General features: G+C 36.8%; 1 protein-coding gene and 1 pseudogene across 4 annotated transcripts in view; one reads left to right on the top strand and one right to left on the bottom strand.

Moving 5' to 3' along the window:
* The window catches only part of EPHA5 (EPH receptor A5), a 688,281-nt gene that overhangs the window by 489,957 nt on the left and 180,312 nt on the right, over positions 1–18,012 (bottom strand). The gene's annotated exons all lie outside the window — the stretch shown is intronic.
* On the top strand, positions 2,489–2,759 carry LOC102815540 (annotated as a pseudogene).

Below are 18,012 nucleotides of genomic sequence, written 5' to 3'. Positions count from 1 at the left end.
AGCATTTTGGCTGTTCTTCCAACACAGATTTGTTTGCTCTTCTGCCAGACAATGGTAATTGTCAGCTCTTCTCCAGCACCACAGTTGAAATGCATCAATTCTTCTATGGTCTTCTTTATTTCTCAGAAACTTGCATATGAGGCTGTTGAAAATATTATGGCTTATGTAAGGCACACCTCAGTCCTCCAACTGATATCATTGCTCTTGAACACTTTAAAGAAGTTTTATGCAGCTGATTTGTCTTGTGAAATACATCTTTTGATTTCCTGGCTGCTGTTTCCATGAGTGTTGATGGTGAAAATGAAGTATTTGACATTCTTTTCTTCATTTATCATGATGTTATGTATTGTTCCAATGGTGAGAATTTTTTCTTCTTTATATTGAGTTGTAACTCATCCCTAAGGCTGAGGTCTTTAATCTTCATCAGTCAGTATTTTAAATCCTCTTCACTTTCAGCAAGCAAGGTTGTTTCATCTGCATACCTCAGGTTGTTAATGTGTCTTCCTCCAATACTGATGCCACATTCTTCTTTATATTATTCCGCTTCTCAGATTATCTATACAGCAAACAAATTGATTTGTTATTGTTGCTATTAACTACTGTAGATAAAGTAGGTTCTGACCCAGAGTGACCCCATATAGAATTTCCAAGGAGTGGCTGGTGAGCTTGAAACATCAACCTTGCAGTTCAAACTGACTTTGCAGTGCAGTGCATTAATTAATCCACAGCACCACAACAGACTTCACAAATTGAGTAAGTATGTTGAAATACAACAACTTTGGGAGCATATGTTTCCTGATTTCAAACCATTCAATGTACCCTTGCTCTATTCAAATAATTGCCTCTTTGTCTATGTTCAGGTTCCTCATGAGCACAATTAAGTATTCCAGAATACTCATTCTCTGCAATGTTCTCCATAACTTGTCATAATCCACACAGCTGAAAGCCTTTCTATAGGCAATAATTCACTGGTAAACATCTTTCTGATATTCTCTTTCAGTCAAGATCAATCTAATATTAGCAATTCTATTCTTTGTTTTCCATTTTTTTGATTCACTATAGCTCTGGTAGCGTAGTGGTTACGAATCGGGCTGCGAACCTTAAGGTCAGCGGTTCGAAACTACCAGCTGCACCGCGGGAGAAAGATGAGGCTTTATACTCCCATAAAGATTTACACCCTCAGAAGCCCTATACAGGGTCGCTATGGGTCGGAAACAATTCGATAGCACATAACAACAACAACAACATAGCAAAATTTTACATGCACGTAATATTTACAATATTGTCTTAAGATTTCTGCATTCCATTGCATCATCTATTTTGGAATGGTCACAAATATGGATCTCTTCCAATCATTAGCCAGGAGGTAGTCTTCCAAATTTCTACACTGTTGCATCAATTGTTTATATATTTCAATTTGTATCCCATAAGTTTCTGGAGACTTTTTCTTTGCCAATGCTTTCAAAGCACCGTGGACTTCTTCCTTCAGTACCATAACTCTTGGTCTTACACTAACTTTGTTGTTGTTGTTAAGTGCCATCGAGTTGGTTCCGACCCATAGCGACCCTGTACAGGGTTTCCGAGGTTGTAAATCTTTACGGAAGTAGAAAGCCTCATCTTTCTCCCGCGGAGCGGCTGGTAGTTTCGAACCGCTGACCTTACGGTTTGCAGCCCGATCCGTAACCACTACGCTACCAGAGCTCCTAACTTTAGAAATTGTTAAATAATGACCATTTATTTTCGGTACAATGACTGTGTATCCCTTTATCGTTTTGATGCTTTTGAGATCATTCAATATTTTGCCCGTAGAATACATCAGTATTACAAGTCGAGGCTTGAAATTTGTTTTCAATTCTGTCAGCTTGCGCAATGTGGAGTACTTCCCCCCACCCCCTCCTTTTTAGTTTTCTATTTCCAGGTATTTGCACATTTCATTATAATATTTGTCTTCTTGAGCTGCATTTTGGAATTTTCTATTCAGTTCTTTTTCTTCCACATTTCTTTCATTTTCTTTAAAGCATCTCTGTACTGAAGAATAAACGCTGATATCCATTTTTGTGTTTTCCTTCAATCCTGTATTTCAATTATTTTTTTTTCTTTCCTGCTTTATTATTTTCCTGATGCCATTCCCCAACTCTTCTAGTCTTTGTTTATTGGTGTCTAATGCAACAAATCTTGAGGTGATCTCTAAATTCTGGTGGGATATATTCAAGGTCATATTTGGAATACCACGGACTTGTTTTAATTTTCTTCAGGCTGAACTTACATAAAAGCAATTGATGGTCTATTCCACAGTTTTACCTTGACCTTGTTTTGGTTGATGATATGGAACATTTACAATTTCTCTTCCCACAGATGTAGTAAGCTAAAACTGTATGCCAGGTGGGAGCTGTGGATGCATCCTGAGGAGTTTAAACTGGAACAGAGGACTGCAAGATGGGCTTGGCTTGAAAGGTACAGCAAAGTGAAGACTTTTAAATCCAAGCTCATGGTAAAACATCTGAAGTTCATTGCCAGGATTGAGATAGCACAAGCAGGGAAAGTAGAAGGTGCATACAGGACCCTAAAGAAAATCCTCACCATGGATGGGCTCATTGATAACATTAAGTGAAGGCTGTATGATGAGAAGCCTTGCTGCAGGTAAGTGGAAAAAGTGGGAAAGCTATGTAGCTTGCTGGAGGATCTACAACATGGAAATGGCTCACAAGATCAACTTCTTGATGCAAAAGAACCGGGCATATCCATGGAAGAGCTGTTGAGGCACTTTGTCTCTCACTTTTTTTTCTAGAACCTATTTTCTCTTATCTGTCTCTACACTAAACTCAATCACATATATGCAAGAAGGGCATATAATAGTGTATCCCACAAGTCATCAATGAGCCCTCTCTTTTATTAAGTGAAAAGGAAACTGAGTCAAAAAGTAGTCTAGGAGTGCTGAGGAAATATTCTAACATAGACTATATCAAGTCTTTTTTACTCAATTTTTATTAACACCAAAGTAAAGTCTAATTACTAGAAAAGCTCCTGTTACTCTTAACTAAGCTTACTAAAGAAGCCTCCTGCTCACCCTTTTATCTCTTTCCCTCTTTCCCCCCACAACTTTAAGTTAAAGAGGAGAGGAAGCATATTTGTATTTGGAATAAATTCTGCTTCTGAAACACCCATCAAAAAAAAACCCTGCATACCAGTATCTCCTGCATTGGCTGGCAGCTGTGCTGTACCTTACTGATCTGACTTCTGAACAACAAAAAAAGAAGAAACCTATATATTTTTACTAATAAGCCTGCAAAGGTGTACAATGAAGGAAAAGGGCAGTTTGGATTCATACTGAGTATCTATCCTTCCATTCTATACTTTTGAATTACATATCATTACTTCTATGTTTCTTTAGTCATTGCCCTCACTCTTCTTTTGTTTTGCTACTGTCTCTTCTACACAAGGGTAAGTTAAATAGTTGTTGTTGTTGTTGTTGTTATGTGCCATCGAGTCGGTTCCGACCCAGCTAATGTTTCTTATCATAGCCTCTATCTAGATTTTACACTTGTGAAGAATTTTACACTCTTTGATTTACAACATGTCAAACATTAGTAGTTTTGACATACTGGAGGGAATCAAATCATGTCTCTTATATATCTTCTTTGTTGGGAACAACAACAAAAAAAAACGGCTGATGGGGCAAGATCAGAAACATAGTTGTTGTTGTTGTTGTTGTGAAGTGCTGTCGAGTCAGAGCCGACCCTTAGCAACCCTGCATAGGGTTTCCGAGGAGCAACTGGTGAGCTTGAACCACCAACCTTGCAGTTCAAACAGCGCATTAACCCACGCTCTGTGAAATTCTCCTAGAATATCTCTTGCTACCCACAAAGAATGAAAATATGCATTGTCCTCATAGAAATAAAAATAAAATAATAAAATTCTTAGGTACATCTCCATTTTATCCTTTTTGTAGTTTTCAGTTTTCTTAAAACTTCTTCATTATATGCCTCATGACTATCTTGTGACTAAGTAGTGCCTGGCCCAAGCCATGGTATTTTCAATAGCCCCAAAAGCATGTGAAGGTTGGGCAATGAATGAGGAAGCCTTGATAGGAATAGATGCACTTGAATTATGGTGCTGGGGAAGAGTGTTTAAAGTACCATGGACTGCCAGAAGAACTAATAAATTTGTGTTGGAAGAAGTACAGCCAGAATTTATCTTACAAATCAGGATAGTGGGACTTTAACTCTCTTATTTCAGATATGTTATCAGCAGAGACCAGTCCCTGGATAAGGACATCACATGCTTGGCCAAGTAGAGGGTCAGCAAAAAAGAAGACCCTCAACGAGATTGACTGGCACAGTGGCAACAGCAAAGAGCTCAAGCATAACAACAATTATGAGGATGGTGTGGGAGCTGGCACCTAACAATGATAATAACAAATAGGGGAAATCTCTAGTTTTTAGTATTCATCTGTTTTTCTTGATGAAAATTGATCTTCAGAATATTTAAAGTATCAGATTCAATGTATATATCACCAATATAATTCAGAAAAATTAAACATGACAATAATTTATCAAGATTTTGTTATGAGAAGAACAATTTGCAGTCGATAAAGACCCTGCAGAATAAAAGCCTGATTGCAGTGATGAATAATGCATATAGCCTATGGTACTAATTAACCTTGTGCTCCAGTAAGATAGTATAGAACAATAAGGCTAATTTGCATGTGGTCCTGCACTTTTCCCTATGGCTTGTGGTTATTACACTTCAGAATATATAAAATCTGAATTTGTTAAGTAAGATATTTTGACTGTTTAGTTTATTCACACAAAATAATAGTGATTTTTTTTTCATTTTCCAAAAAGACAGGTAAAATAGATGTGATGTATTAAGTATGAATAAGTATAATACTTTAGCTGCTGCTGTTGTTGTTGTTGTTGAGTGCTGCTGAATTGGTTCTGACTCATAGCCAGTCTGTATAGGGTTTCTGAAGAATGGTTAGTGAGTTTGAACTGCCAACCTTGGGGTTAACAGTTCAGTTTGCATCACACATTAACCATATATATTAATAAATATCAGCAAGAAATTGGCAATGAGCAGATGTTCTTCATGTATAAACTTTTATTAATTTATTCAAAATTTAACACTTTTTATTGTGATGAAGTCACTATTTTATGAATAGTTAATAGTGTTTCTTGAAGAAAAAATATTTTTAAATGGAATATTTTAACTAAAATATTACAACAGCTGTTCAGATACTTTTAAACACAATAAATGTATGTATTTATGTTCATAGTGTGAAAAAACACCTTATAAAATAAAAGGTAAGGCTTTTTTAAAAGATATTTGAGTGGCTTCACACAGCTTCTCCCCCACTGGAATAAAACTACTCAAACATGGCACAAAAGATCTACACACATCATCTTTACACTATCTATAAGCAGCAAAGGAAACAAGAGGAGGTGGGTGACTAAAACAGAATATCTAGTATAATAATTACTGCTATTTTTAACATTAATGTAATTGTTGTTAATTATTATATAGTAATTAAATAAAAACACTCACATCTTATTTCATAGCAACTATATTTAAGAAATATACTGCATACTTGTAAATGTAATTCTTAATGCAAATACATTCTATTTCAAATATAGACCTTTTAAGAGAAAAAAGAGTGATTGCATAAATATTCCTGAAATTTTTTTATCAAAATAGCATCTTATTTATGCGAATACTGCTTGCTTAAATATTTATTTACCTTTCCTATAATTACTACATGTAAAATATTTTTTTAACAGGCTATTCTTTGGTGTAAAAGTAAAGGTAAAATATTAAACAGCTGCTTTAAAACAAAGTTGACTTACTGTCTACTACTAGTATGGTGTGATACTTTAGAGTAGAGATTCCAGGACAAACAGTAAAAAGTATGGACTTATTGGATAGGAATATTCCTGTTCTCATTTAAGAAATACTTATGAGTCAGCCAATTTTCTTATATCAGATAAAAATATCATTCTCTGATCCTTTGTTCTGAGGTAATAGAATCAAGTGCTTTCTGTTAGAAGACAGATGTAAAAATAAAAACAGCTCTCAATGTCTTAAAGTTCTTTCAAGATGTAAAGGTATTTAGATTAATGCAATAGATTTATATAATAGAAAAAAACGTGTAATGGAAGAAAAACAAGAATGAAATTAAGATAATATATACGTTTGTTGTTGTTGTTAAATGCCATAGAGATGGTTCCAATGAACAGTAATCTTACATAGGTTTTTCAAGCAATAGCTAGTGAGTTTGAATGGACACCCACTTTGAGGTTAGCAGGCCAGTGCCACAACAGTAATTGAGGATATAAGTAGAAATAATAAAAAATAAGATAAGATTAAAGTGTCTAAAATAAATACATGAATTAGAGAAAACATCTACCTGATTATAAATCTTGTTTTTGAGTTGTTTTTCAAGGTCAAATATCACCTCAATGATAATATATGCTAAGTGCGTTTTAACTACTACAGTATGCGTTAAAGTCATCAGTGCTTCCCAGAGTTTAAAGCAGGATAAATTCACTTTAGCAGTTGTTGTTGTTCTTGGTAGAGAAACTAAAATGGCAGACTACAGATTTGTAGTTAAGTGCAGTAGAGTCAATTCTGACTCATAGCAACCCTGTATAGGCTTTCCATGGTTTGTAAAGCTTTGCTGTAATATAAAGCCTCATCTTTTCACACAGTTGGTAGGCTCCAATTACTGATCTTGGGTTAGCAGTCCAGTACTTATCCTACAGAGTCAAAAAAAAAAAAACAAAAAAACACTGTGAAATTAAAGACTATAAACAGAAGATACAGATTATATATTCTCTAGGACCAAGCAACTAAAGTATCTTTGGGAAAAACAAAACAAAACAAAAAAACCCATAAAACCTGAGTATGATTAGAGATCACAGACTTTTAGTTGTGTATCTCTTGTGGATATCAACTATTTATTTTAATCAGTGTTGCTATTAAGTGTTGTCTAGTCCTAAACCACTGATCTGTCAATCTGTCACACAGAAGTGACTTGCATGTTGATAGAAACTGGAAGCTATAACACCGGTATTGGAAATATGATCAGGATCAAAAATGGTGGAGAGGTTTCAGTGAAGTTTACAGACTAAGACAGACTAGGAAGAAGGAAAAACTATTTGGGGATGTTTAGTCACTGAACACTTTGTGATTAGCAGTGGGATATTTATAGATATACCCCCAGAAGATGAAAACATTATGAACAGCAGCAGAATACTGCCTGATACAGTAACAGAAAATGAGCCCTTGGGTTGAAAGGCACTTAAAATATGACTGGGGAATAGCTGCCTCTTTAAAGTAGAGTTGACTATGAAGGTATGAGTAGAGTAAAACTTTCAGGGCCTTCATTTGTTGATGGGACACGACTCAAAATAATAAAGACAACTACAAATATCCATGAATAATTGAAACATGGAATGTATGAAATATGAATCTAGGAAAATTGGAAGTTGAAAAAAATGAAGTGAACTATATAAAGATCAAGATCCCAGTTATTAATTAGCTTAAATGAAGTGGCATTAAGCAGTTTGAATCAGGCATACAGTTTACTATGCCAGAAAAAAAAAAAATTTTTTTTGAAGAGAAATGACATCACAATCATTGTCAAAAAGAACATTTCATGATATATCTTGAAGAACATGAAGAGCTGTCTGTGATCAGATAATATCCATATACCTACAAAGAATACCAGTTAATACAACAATTATTCAAATTTATGTTCCAACCACTAAAGCCAGTGATGACACAAGTGAAGAATTCTAACTTTTTCAGTCTGAAATTGATAAAACATGCAATCAAGATTCATTGATAATTACTGGTGACTTGAATGTGAACGTTGGAAACAAAGAGGAAGAATCAGTAGTTGGAAAATATAGATTTGGTGATACAAATGATGCTAGAGATTGCATGACAGAATTTTGCAAGACCAACGACTTCTTCATTGCAAACACCTTTTTTAAAAAAAACAATCAACAACAAAAAACACAAAAAAGTCTACTATACATATGGAATTTACCAGAAGAAATACATAGAAATCAAAATGAGTATATCTATTGGAAGAGAGAGTGGAAAACCCAGTATCATCAGCCAAAACAAGGTCAGGGTAGACTGTGGAACAGACTATAAATTTCTGAAATGCAAGTTAAAGTTGAAGCTGAAGAAAATTAAGCAAGGTAATGAGAGCCAAAGTATGGCCTTGAATATATCCCACCTGAATTTCAAACATCCCTCACAAACAGAATTGATGCATTAGACATTAATGATCGAAGATAAAAAGTGTTGTAGGGTGACATCAAGACAACATACAGGAAGACTGCAAAGGTCATTATTTAAAAAGACAGGGAACAAAGGAAAGGGAAAAAATGGATGCCACAAGATACCCTTGAGCATAGAGAAACTAAAGCACATTGAAGAAATGAGGAGGCAAAAGAGCTGAACAGAATATTTGAAAGGGCAACTTGAGAGGACAAAATCAGGTATTATAATAAAAAGTGCAAAGACCTGGTGTTAGGAAAACAAAATGGAATAAGATGCTCCACATTGCTGAAACTGAAAGAACTCAAGGAAAAAAAAAAAAAAAATCAAGCTTCAGCTTTCAATGTTAAAGGACTCTATAGGCAAAATACTGAATGATGCATAAAAAGGAGGTAGAAGGAATACAGAGAATTACTGAATCAAAAAGAGGCAAATATTCAACCATTTGAAAAGCTAGCTTATAATTAAGAACTGATCATATACAGAAAGAATAAGTCCAAACTGCATTGAATTCACTGTTGAAAAACAAGGTTCCAGGAATTGACTCAACACAGATTGACATATTGAAATATTTCAATAAACTGGAAGTTTGCAGCACTGGAAGTTCTCATTAATCTATGACAAGAAATTGGAAGAGATCCGATTTGTGCCCATTCCAAAGAATGTGACCCAGCAGAATGCAGAGATCATTGAACAATATCATTAATATCAGAGACAAGTAAAATTTGGCTGAAGATAATTCAAAAGCGGTTGCAACAGGACACCAACTAATCTGCCAAAAGTTAGATTCAGAAGAGAATGTGGAACTAGAGATAACATTGTTGACATCAGATAGACCATGGCTGAAAGCAGAGACTATCAGAAAGAAGTCTACTTGTGCTATACTGGCTATGCAATAGTTTTCAACTGTATAAATAATGACAAACTATGGATAACTTTGTGAAAAACGGGTATTCCAGAATACTCCATTTGTTCTCACAAAGAACCTGTATGTAGACCAACAGGCAGTCATTAAGGCAGAGCAAGAGGAGAAACCTTACCTGAATGGTTTAAAATTAAGTAAGGTGTGCACCAGGGTTGCATCCCTTCACCATATTATTCAATGTGAGCAAATAATCTAAGAAGCTGGACTACGTGACAAAAATCACGACACCAGGATTGGAGAAGAAGTCATTAACAACCACCATACGTAGATGATGTTGTTGTTGTTAAGTACCCAGAGAAGATTCTGACTCATAACAACTCTGTATAGGGTTTTCAAAGAGCAACTGGTGGGTTTGAACTGCTGACCCTGTGGTTCACAGCCCCATGCTGATCCTACAGTGTTAAACCAGAAGTCTCAGAACCTTTCCTTTAAGAGGTGCAGATGACTTGAAGTACTTATTGATGATTGCACCTCAATGTAAAGAAAACCAAAAGCCTCACAAATGGACCAATAACATAATGATAAATGGAAACAATATTGATGACTTCATTTTGCTTGGATCCATAATTAACACATATGGAAATAGCAGTCAAAAAACTGAAGGACAGTTCTTTAGGTAAATCTGCTGCACAAGACCTCTTTAAAGTGTTTAAGAGCAAAGATAACAGTTTGAGGACTAAGGTGTACCTTACCCAAGTCATGGTACTTCAATTGATTCATTTGTATGTGAAAGTTGGACAATGAATAAGGAAGACCTGAGATGAACAGATGCATTTGAATTATGGTATAGGGGAAGAGTGTCAAAATACCATGGACTGCCAGAAGAACAGACACATTTGCATAGGAGGAAGTACAGCCAGAGTACGATCTCCAATGAGATGTACTGATACAATGGGAGCAGCAATAAGCTCAAATGTAACAACTGTGAGGATGATACAGGACCAGGCAGTGTTTGTTTCTGTTGTGCATAATATCACTATAAGTAGGAACATATTCCAAGAAGCATTTAAAGTGATATTATTCATTAGACATTATTTAAACAAATTAAAGAATAGAAAATAGGCATTTTCTACAACAACCACATACATATTTACCTCCTTTTCAAACTGATTCTGTAAAACTAATACTATTTTGATTGAAGTTGTCAAGGACTTTATTTTTTGGGGATCAAATATCAACACTCATGGAAGCAGCAGTCAAGAAATCAGACAAAGTATTGCATTAGGTAAATGTGCTGCACAAGATCTTTTCAAAGTGTTGAAGAGCAAAGATGTTAGCTTGAGGACTAATGAGTGCCTGACCCAACCCATGGTATTTTCAGTAACCTCATATGCATGCGTCAAATCTGTTCTTCAGATGATCTCTAAATTCAGGTGGGATAAATTCAAAGTCAAATTTTGGCTCTCGTAGACTTCTTCAGCTTCAGTTTGAATTTGCATATTAGTAATTGATGGTCTGTTCCACAGTCTGCCCCTGGCCTTGTCTTCACTGATGATATGGAGCTTTTCCATCTTCTTCCACAGATGTAGTCAATTTGATTTCTATGTGTTCCATCTGGTGAGGTCCATGTGTATAGTCGTCTGTTATGAAGAGAACTTGAATCATATACTTATGAAGATCACAGAGCACAGCCTTCGATATGGATTACATCTCAATGTTAAGAAAACAAAAATTCTCACCACTGGACCAATAAACAGCATTCTTATCAATGGAGAAGAGATTGAAGTTGTCAAGGACTTCATTCTTCTTGGATCAACTGTCAACACTCGCAGAAGCAGTGGTCAAGAGATCAGACGACGTATTGCATTGGGCAGATCTGCTGCACAAGAACTTTTTAAAGTACTGAAGAGTAGAGATGTCAGCTTGAGGACTCAGGTGCGCCTGACCCAAGCCATGGTATTTTCAATAACCTCATATGGATGTGAAAGCTGGACAGTGAATAAGTAGGATCGTAGAAGAATTGATGCCTTTGAGTTGTGGTGTTGGAGGAGAATACTGAGAGTGCCGTGGACTGCCAAAAGAACCAATAGATCTGTTTTGGAAGAAGTACAGCCAGAGTGCTCCTTGGAGGCCAAGATGGCTAAGGTGCTTCTCTCCTACTTTGGACACATTGGCCCAGGACTGGACAGTGTTTCGTTCTGTTGTGCATAAGGTCGCTATGGGTCGGTACAAACTCAATCAATGGCACCTAACAACAACAACAACAATAATATTTACAATTTTAAAACTGAAGAAAAACTCAGTATTTCTTTTCTTGCTTTGTTTTTTTCAGATAACACTAATGAAACTGCTATCTTAGGTATGTTAAAAGTAGTGTATCTCCTAATAAAAAGACAGGGGGAAGAAAAAGAACAAAGTGAGGAGAGAAAGAAGACAGGAGGAGTGAGAAGGAAGGCTGTGGAAAAGAAGAGAAGGGAAAATTCACTATATGGGATATGTGTTTGCAGTTATGTTTTTTCTTATAAATCATTAATATTGGTTGGTGCTGTGGCATAATACACTTGACTAGAAGTTTGGTTTAAACTGAAAGGTTGGTGGTTCAAATTCACCTGCCACTTTTCGGAAGCCCCATCCAGGGTCACTAAGAGTAGACTCTACAGCATTTAACAACAACAACAATTATATAAATAGTATTGTGTTGTTGTTGTTAAGTGCCGTCAAGTCAGGTTCTGACCCATAGCAACCCTGTAAAGGGTTCCCAAGCAGCAGCTGGTGAGCTTGAATCACCGACCTTATGGTTCAAACTGCCTCTGCAGTCCAACACATTAAGTATAGTATCGCACCAGGACTCAACTGCTATGTTTATACTTTAAAATTATTATATATTAGAAAATTCTTATGTTTCTACCAAATACAACTTTTTCAATGAAAAGAAATTCACCTAAAGTTATATAAAATTATGCAATCTTGAGTTCACTGGTTATTCTGTTACTATTACTGATAATTTATAGATCTAAATAGGATTAGTTATTTTTATGCATATTATAATTATCATAAAATATTGGTCTTTGAATTTAATTTTTCAAAACAAGTATGTTATTGTTTTCTTTATATCAATGCTAAAATCATTTCTATGTTTGACCTTCTACTGTATATTGCTCATCATGCTAACATCAATAATTCACTTTTTATCTATTTTTTTAATTCAAAAAATATGATACATTCTGTGAACTTTGAATAATCAGCTTATTTTTCCACAACATTAATACATACTGAAGGCTAGTAAAAGTATTTAAAACACAGGAGGCTTTGGATATATACTTAATATACATCAGCCTCTATTTTACTATATAAAAACATATTACAGGCAAGATCATTCTCAGGACAAAATTGTTTTCTGTATACCTGCATATAATTGAGTCTCATAATGCATGAATAAGAATTTCTTTTTTCCTATAATATTTCTGTTCTAACCATTAGAACATAAAGACTTTGCCTTTATTATCAGGAGTCCTGGTGTGGCTCTATGGGTTAATGCACTAGATTGCAACATCAGTTTGAACTGCAAGATTAGTGGTTCAAACTCACCAGTTGTGCACTGAAAACCCTATATTGGGTTGCTATGGGTTGTAACCCAACTGAACAGCACTTAACAACAACAACAACTGTTTGATTTAGATCAGTACACAAAGTAGTAACAATTTTTTTAATTGTCCTAATTTTCATGATTATATGTTCACTTTTTGTTTGCTTATATTATTTGTAATTGTCTTGTATTCTGTTGCTTCTCTACTTCCTACTATCAAGAATGACATGACAATGCTTCAAAATGGAAGTCTTTTCTAGTCAGAAGTCATATACTTACAAATTGTGTAATTTTACATTAGGCAGGGAGGTAAAGAATCATTTAGCTGCTTTCTGATAGTGACGAAAATATAAAAGTTCCATGAGACAGAAGGTATACTGAGCTATAATCCTGATTATGTCTTTTCACTAATGAAATACTGTCAGCTTTATTTTGTAGCCTCCATAACCTGCCCCCACATGAAAACAAAACAATCAAAACTAAGTAAGATTATGCTTCAATACTACAAAAGCCCAAAACATTGGGGAAGAAAATGCAACAAAACAAAAGTATTTTCCAGCTCTATATAAAGGAGTGGAGTCCTGGTGTGGTGCTGTGGGTTAATGCGCCAGATTCCAAAGCCATTTGAACTGCAAAGTTGGCAGTTCAAGCTCACCAGCTGCTCCTCAGAAACTCTTTACAAAGTTTCTATGGGTCAGAACCGACTCAACAGCACTTAACAACAACAACAAAAATATAAAGGAGAAGACAACTGAACAAAAGTAATTTGGGGTGTTCACGGCACAGAGAGCAATAACAAGAAGAAAAAATTAAAAAATCAAATGAGTATTCCTGACCAACTGATTTACACTCTTTTTCAACCATAACATGTATATTGATTCTATCCCAATTTTTTTAACTTTTTCATATTCAGATGTTTCTGTAGAAAATGTGATGTATATTTTAGTTTTCCTTCTGACAATTCATATAGCCTATTAATGCACTGGCTCGCAAGCTTGGTATGAACCACTAGGTCAGTGGTTCTAACTCACCAGCCGCTCATTGGAAACCCTATATAGGGTGACTGTGAGTTGGAAACAACTTCATAGCACTTAGTGATTATTATAGTGCCTCTGCTATCCAGGGTTAACACCTATTTGTCAGTTTCTCATATTATGGTGCATGTTGCTTTGATACTGGAAGATATGACAACTGTATTTCAAATGCCAGCTAGGTCACCTGTGGTGAACAGGTTTCAATGGAATTCAATGGAGTCATGTTTCAGAAAATAGCCATTTCAATTATGGATTATAAAAGAACATTGTTTGTATGCCTGAAGTATGAGAGACGAAATTTGGCCATCCTGGCCTCTGTGGAGCACTCTGACTGCACTTTTTCTAACACAGACCTGTTGGTTCTTTTGGCAGACCATGGCACTTTCAATATTCTCCTCCACCATAACTCAAAAGCATCAATTCTATGGTCTTTCTCATTCACTGTCCAGCTTCCACATGCATTTGAAAATACCATGGCTTGGGTCAGGTGCACCTTAGTCCTCAAATTGAGATCTTTGCTCTTCAACACTTTAAAAAGTTCTCGTGCAGCAGATTTGCCTAATGCAATACGTCGTTTGATTTCTTGACTGCTGTTTGTACGTGTGCTGATAGTTGATCCAAGAGGAATGAAGTGCTTGACAACTTCAATCTTTTCTCCATTGATAAGAATGTTGTTTATTGGTACAGTGGTGAGGATTTTTGTTTTCTTTACAATGAGATGCAATCCACACCGAGGACTGTGGACTTTGATCTTCATCAGTACATATTTTAAGTCCTCTTCACTTTCAGCAAGCGAGGTTGTATCATCTGCATATCACAGGTTGTTCATGAGTCTTCCTCCAATTCTGATGCCACATTTTTTCTTCATATAAGCTAGCTTCTCAGATTATTTGCTCAGCATACAGGTTGAATAAGCATGGTGACAAAATACAACCCTGTCGCACACCTTTCTTTAATTCTAAACCATTCAGTGTTCCCATGTACAGATTCCTCATGAGTACAATTAATTGTTCAGGAATACTCATACTTCACAATGTTGTCCATAGCTTGTCATGATCCACACAATCATAAGCCTTTGTGTAGTCAATAAAGCACAACAAGATAAATGTAAAACTGATGTTTTCCCATGCCAACTATCACTCAATTCACAATAAAAACTAAAAAAAGCAGCCAACAAACATATGAAGAAATGAAATGTTCACAATCACTAGCCATTAGAGAGATGCAAATCAAAATAACAATGAGATACCATCTCACACCAGCAATAATAGTAAAGAATAAAAAAGGTGAGGACAATAAATGCTGGTGGGGATGTGGAGAGACGGGGACACTCCAGCATTGCTGGTGGGACTGCAAAATGATCCAGCCTCTCTGGAAAGCAATATGGCACTTTCTCAGAAGGTTGAAAATAAAAATACCATTCAATCCAGCAATTCCTCTACTTGGTATTTACCCACAAGAAAAATGAACCACAATATGGGAAGATACATGCACACCAATTTTCATAGTTGCACTATTTACAAGAGCAAAAAGATGGAGACAGCCAAAGTGCCCATCCACTGAAGAATGGATAAACAAGCTGTGGTATATACACACAATGGAGTACTATGCTACCTTGAAAAATAACAAGGAAGCTGCATGCCACTTCCTAACATGGATGAACCTTAAGGACATTATGTTGAGTGAAATTAGTTAATCACAAAAGGAAAAATACTGCATAGGACCACTACTGTAAAAGACTAAGAAAAAGAACCCATACTATTCCACTAAAGTGGATTCTTAGCAGGCTGCTAGGACGTAGGGGTAGGGTTAAGGGCAGGAGGGGAAGGTGGAACACAGGGCAGGGAATAGACACAGGATAGTTTGGGTGTTGGGGAGGGGGGCAATATACAAGTAGGGAGAGGGGAATGGAAGAACAAAGCAGATGGGAGAACAATTAGACAGGTATGAATGAACTAAATGGGGCAGAGGTAAAAACGGATATAGGCACAGCCTTGGAACAACAGGGCTATGGGATGCAGAGACCTGGACATGGTTGGAATGGGGAAAAGGGGGGAATAATGTTAAGATGCTTGGAGGTTTTTTGAGCCTTGGTTTTCCATGCATTATATTATAAAACAGGCACTGGAGGGAGAGAGAAAGGAATAGCCAGAAATATCACCATAGAAAGCTTGTAAGTCTGTCTTCTGCCTATAACTGATTGGAATACCTAAAATGGGACTACAATGTGTCCAGTGAAGGAGGTTTTCTGAGAAGCCTCTGCATTAAATAAGACTATAGAAGGAAGCCTGAACCATATCCAGACCTAAAGAGATGGGACGCTTTCCATTTGAAAAGACAAGCAGACCAGCCTGGAACAGCCAGAAAACCAGAAGACACTTCTTGAAAGAAAGACCTACAGGAAAAATACAAACAATAAGGGTAGTCAGACTGTTACCACAAGAACAAGCAAGTTGCTTACCCAGGAGACATCAAGGCAAGTGGTCGGGTCCTCTCAGTGCAAATCCTCTTCCAAGACTATGACGCAATGGAAATACACACTCTAATTGATGACCACGCATGTCACTCATAAAGAGAAATGACAGAGGAACATCAATGAAGTGGCAAGCTAAGCCCTGCATCGTTCAGCAGACTACTGTGAGTCCGGGTGGAGACCTGGTAGGCCAGCAGCGAGGCAAGACCTGGGGACTCATGGGCTCAGTGTCAGTGACACAGCCACAGAGGACTAGAGTAGAGAGCAAAGCAACCAGTGGATAAGAAGAGGGCGGATAGACGCAAGAACACCCACATTTGCAGATGATACCCACTTGCCGTGGCTCCAATGATGGGACAAACAGAGCTCAACCCAAAGAAGATAGAAGAGGAAAAAAGCATCATCTGATACAATTTGATAAACTGGACATCTACCTATAAATGCAGCAGTCCAACGAGGAAATAAAGCCCTCCTCCAAGAACTATTCCCACCCCCTCCACAAAAAGAGTAGATAGGGATGGCCATCTTGAACATTGACTAACCAAAATGGGAGAAGGGATGCAAAGGCAAGAAGTGACTGGTTTACAAGCTTTCAAGAGGGAACCTAGATCCACAGGGCGGGGAGGATGGTAGTGTCCAGTGAGTAGTATCTGACGTGTCTAAGAAGGGCAGATGAAAAGAAATGCAGATGGGTTCCTTGGGAAGCAAGGGTGAACAATTGTTACCAGGACTGATTGTGAGAACTGGAAATGTAAAGGTGGACATTTTATAGCAAGGAGGGGAGTGATTAACCTTTCAGTCTAGGAGCGGAGGGCCCTGGGACCATCATTGGAGAAGAAAGGAGTGTGGGACCCCACCCAGAGGAGCAGTGAGGCCTGACACTGAGACAGAGAGAATGATGTGAAGAGAGAAGATGACGTGAAGAGATGGAGTGGCTGGGGATTAGGGATCCGGAGAGGGAGAGGGGCTGTGTGCTGAGGACTGTGAGGAGAGGGTGGGCAGGATTGTAGGGTGTACCCTTTGGTTGGGTGATGATGCATTGACAGGATGGTAACTATGGTAATGAGACGATGTATGATGGAATGAATGTAAACCTAATGTTCCCCCATGTAGACTATCACACAATGCACAATAAAACATTTATTTATTTATTTATTTTTAAAAGGACATTGTCCAACTTTGTTACATTACACATATCAAGCCTTGGTCACTGGTAGAGAATATTATGTTTGGTGAAGCAGAAGGCAAGGAGACTCCCAGTGAGATGGTGTGGCACAACAGTACAAAGATAAAACTGAACACACCTAAAATCCTGAGGACTGCATATGTCTAGGGAACATTTTATTATCTTGTCTAGAAGCCATCAGGAGTCTGAATCCACTAATCAGCACGGATCTATCTATCTATCTATCTATCTATCTATCTATCTATCTATCTATCTCCAGATAAGAGCCTCAGAATCCCAATACAATTTTTCTCACACATATCCAACAGTTTTGTTTTGCTTTATTTATTCCATTACCCTGCTCCTACATTCTTCTTCATCTTTTTTTTTTCCTAGTCAACTATAATCGCCTTTCTGTCTCTTGTGTGAATTCTAAAACAAAAATAGCCCTTCCACTAAAGATGAGTCTGCTGTCTCAGTAGTCCTTCTGGTATATCTGTCTCTCATGTGCTCAGATGTGCAGGTCACACAACTAATTAAGCATTCAGGTGATCTCAATAAAAGTGACATAATTAAGTGAGTCTTACCTGCAAGGAGTTC

This window comes from Chrysochloris asiatica, unplaced genomic scaffold (assembly GCF_000296735.1).
Source record: "Chrysochloris asiatica unplaced genomic scaffold, ChrAsi1.0 scaffold00322, whole genome shotgun sequence".
Lineage (NCBI taxonomy): Eukaryota > Metazoa > Chordata > Mammalia > Afrosoricida > Chrysochloridae > Chrysochloris > Chrysochloris asiatica.
The sequence above is the reverse complement of the archived record's forward strand: the minus strand, read 5'-3'. Positions and strand labels throughout refer to the sequence as shown.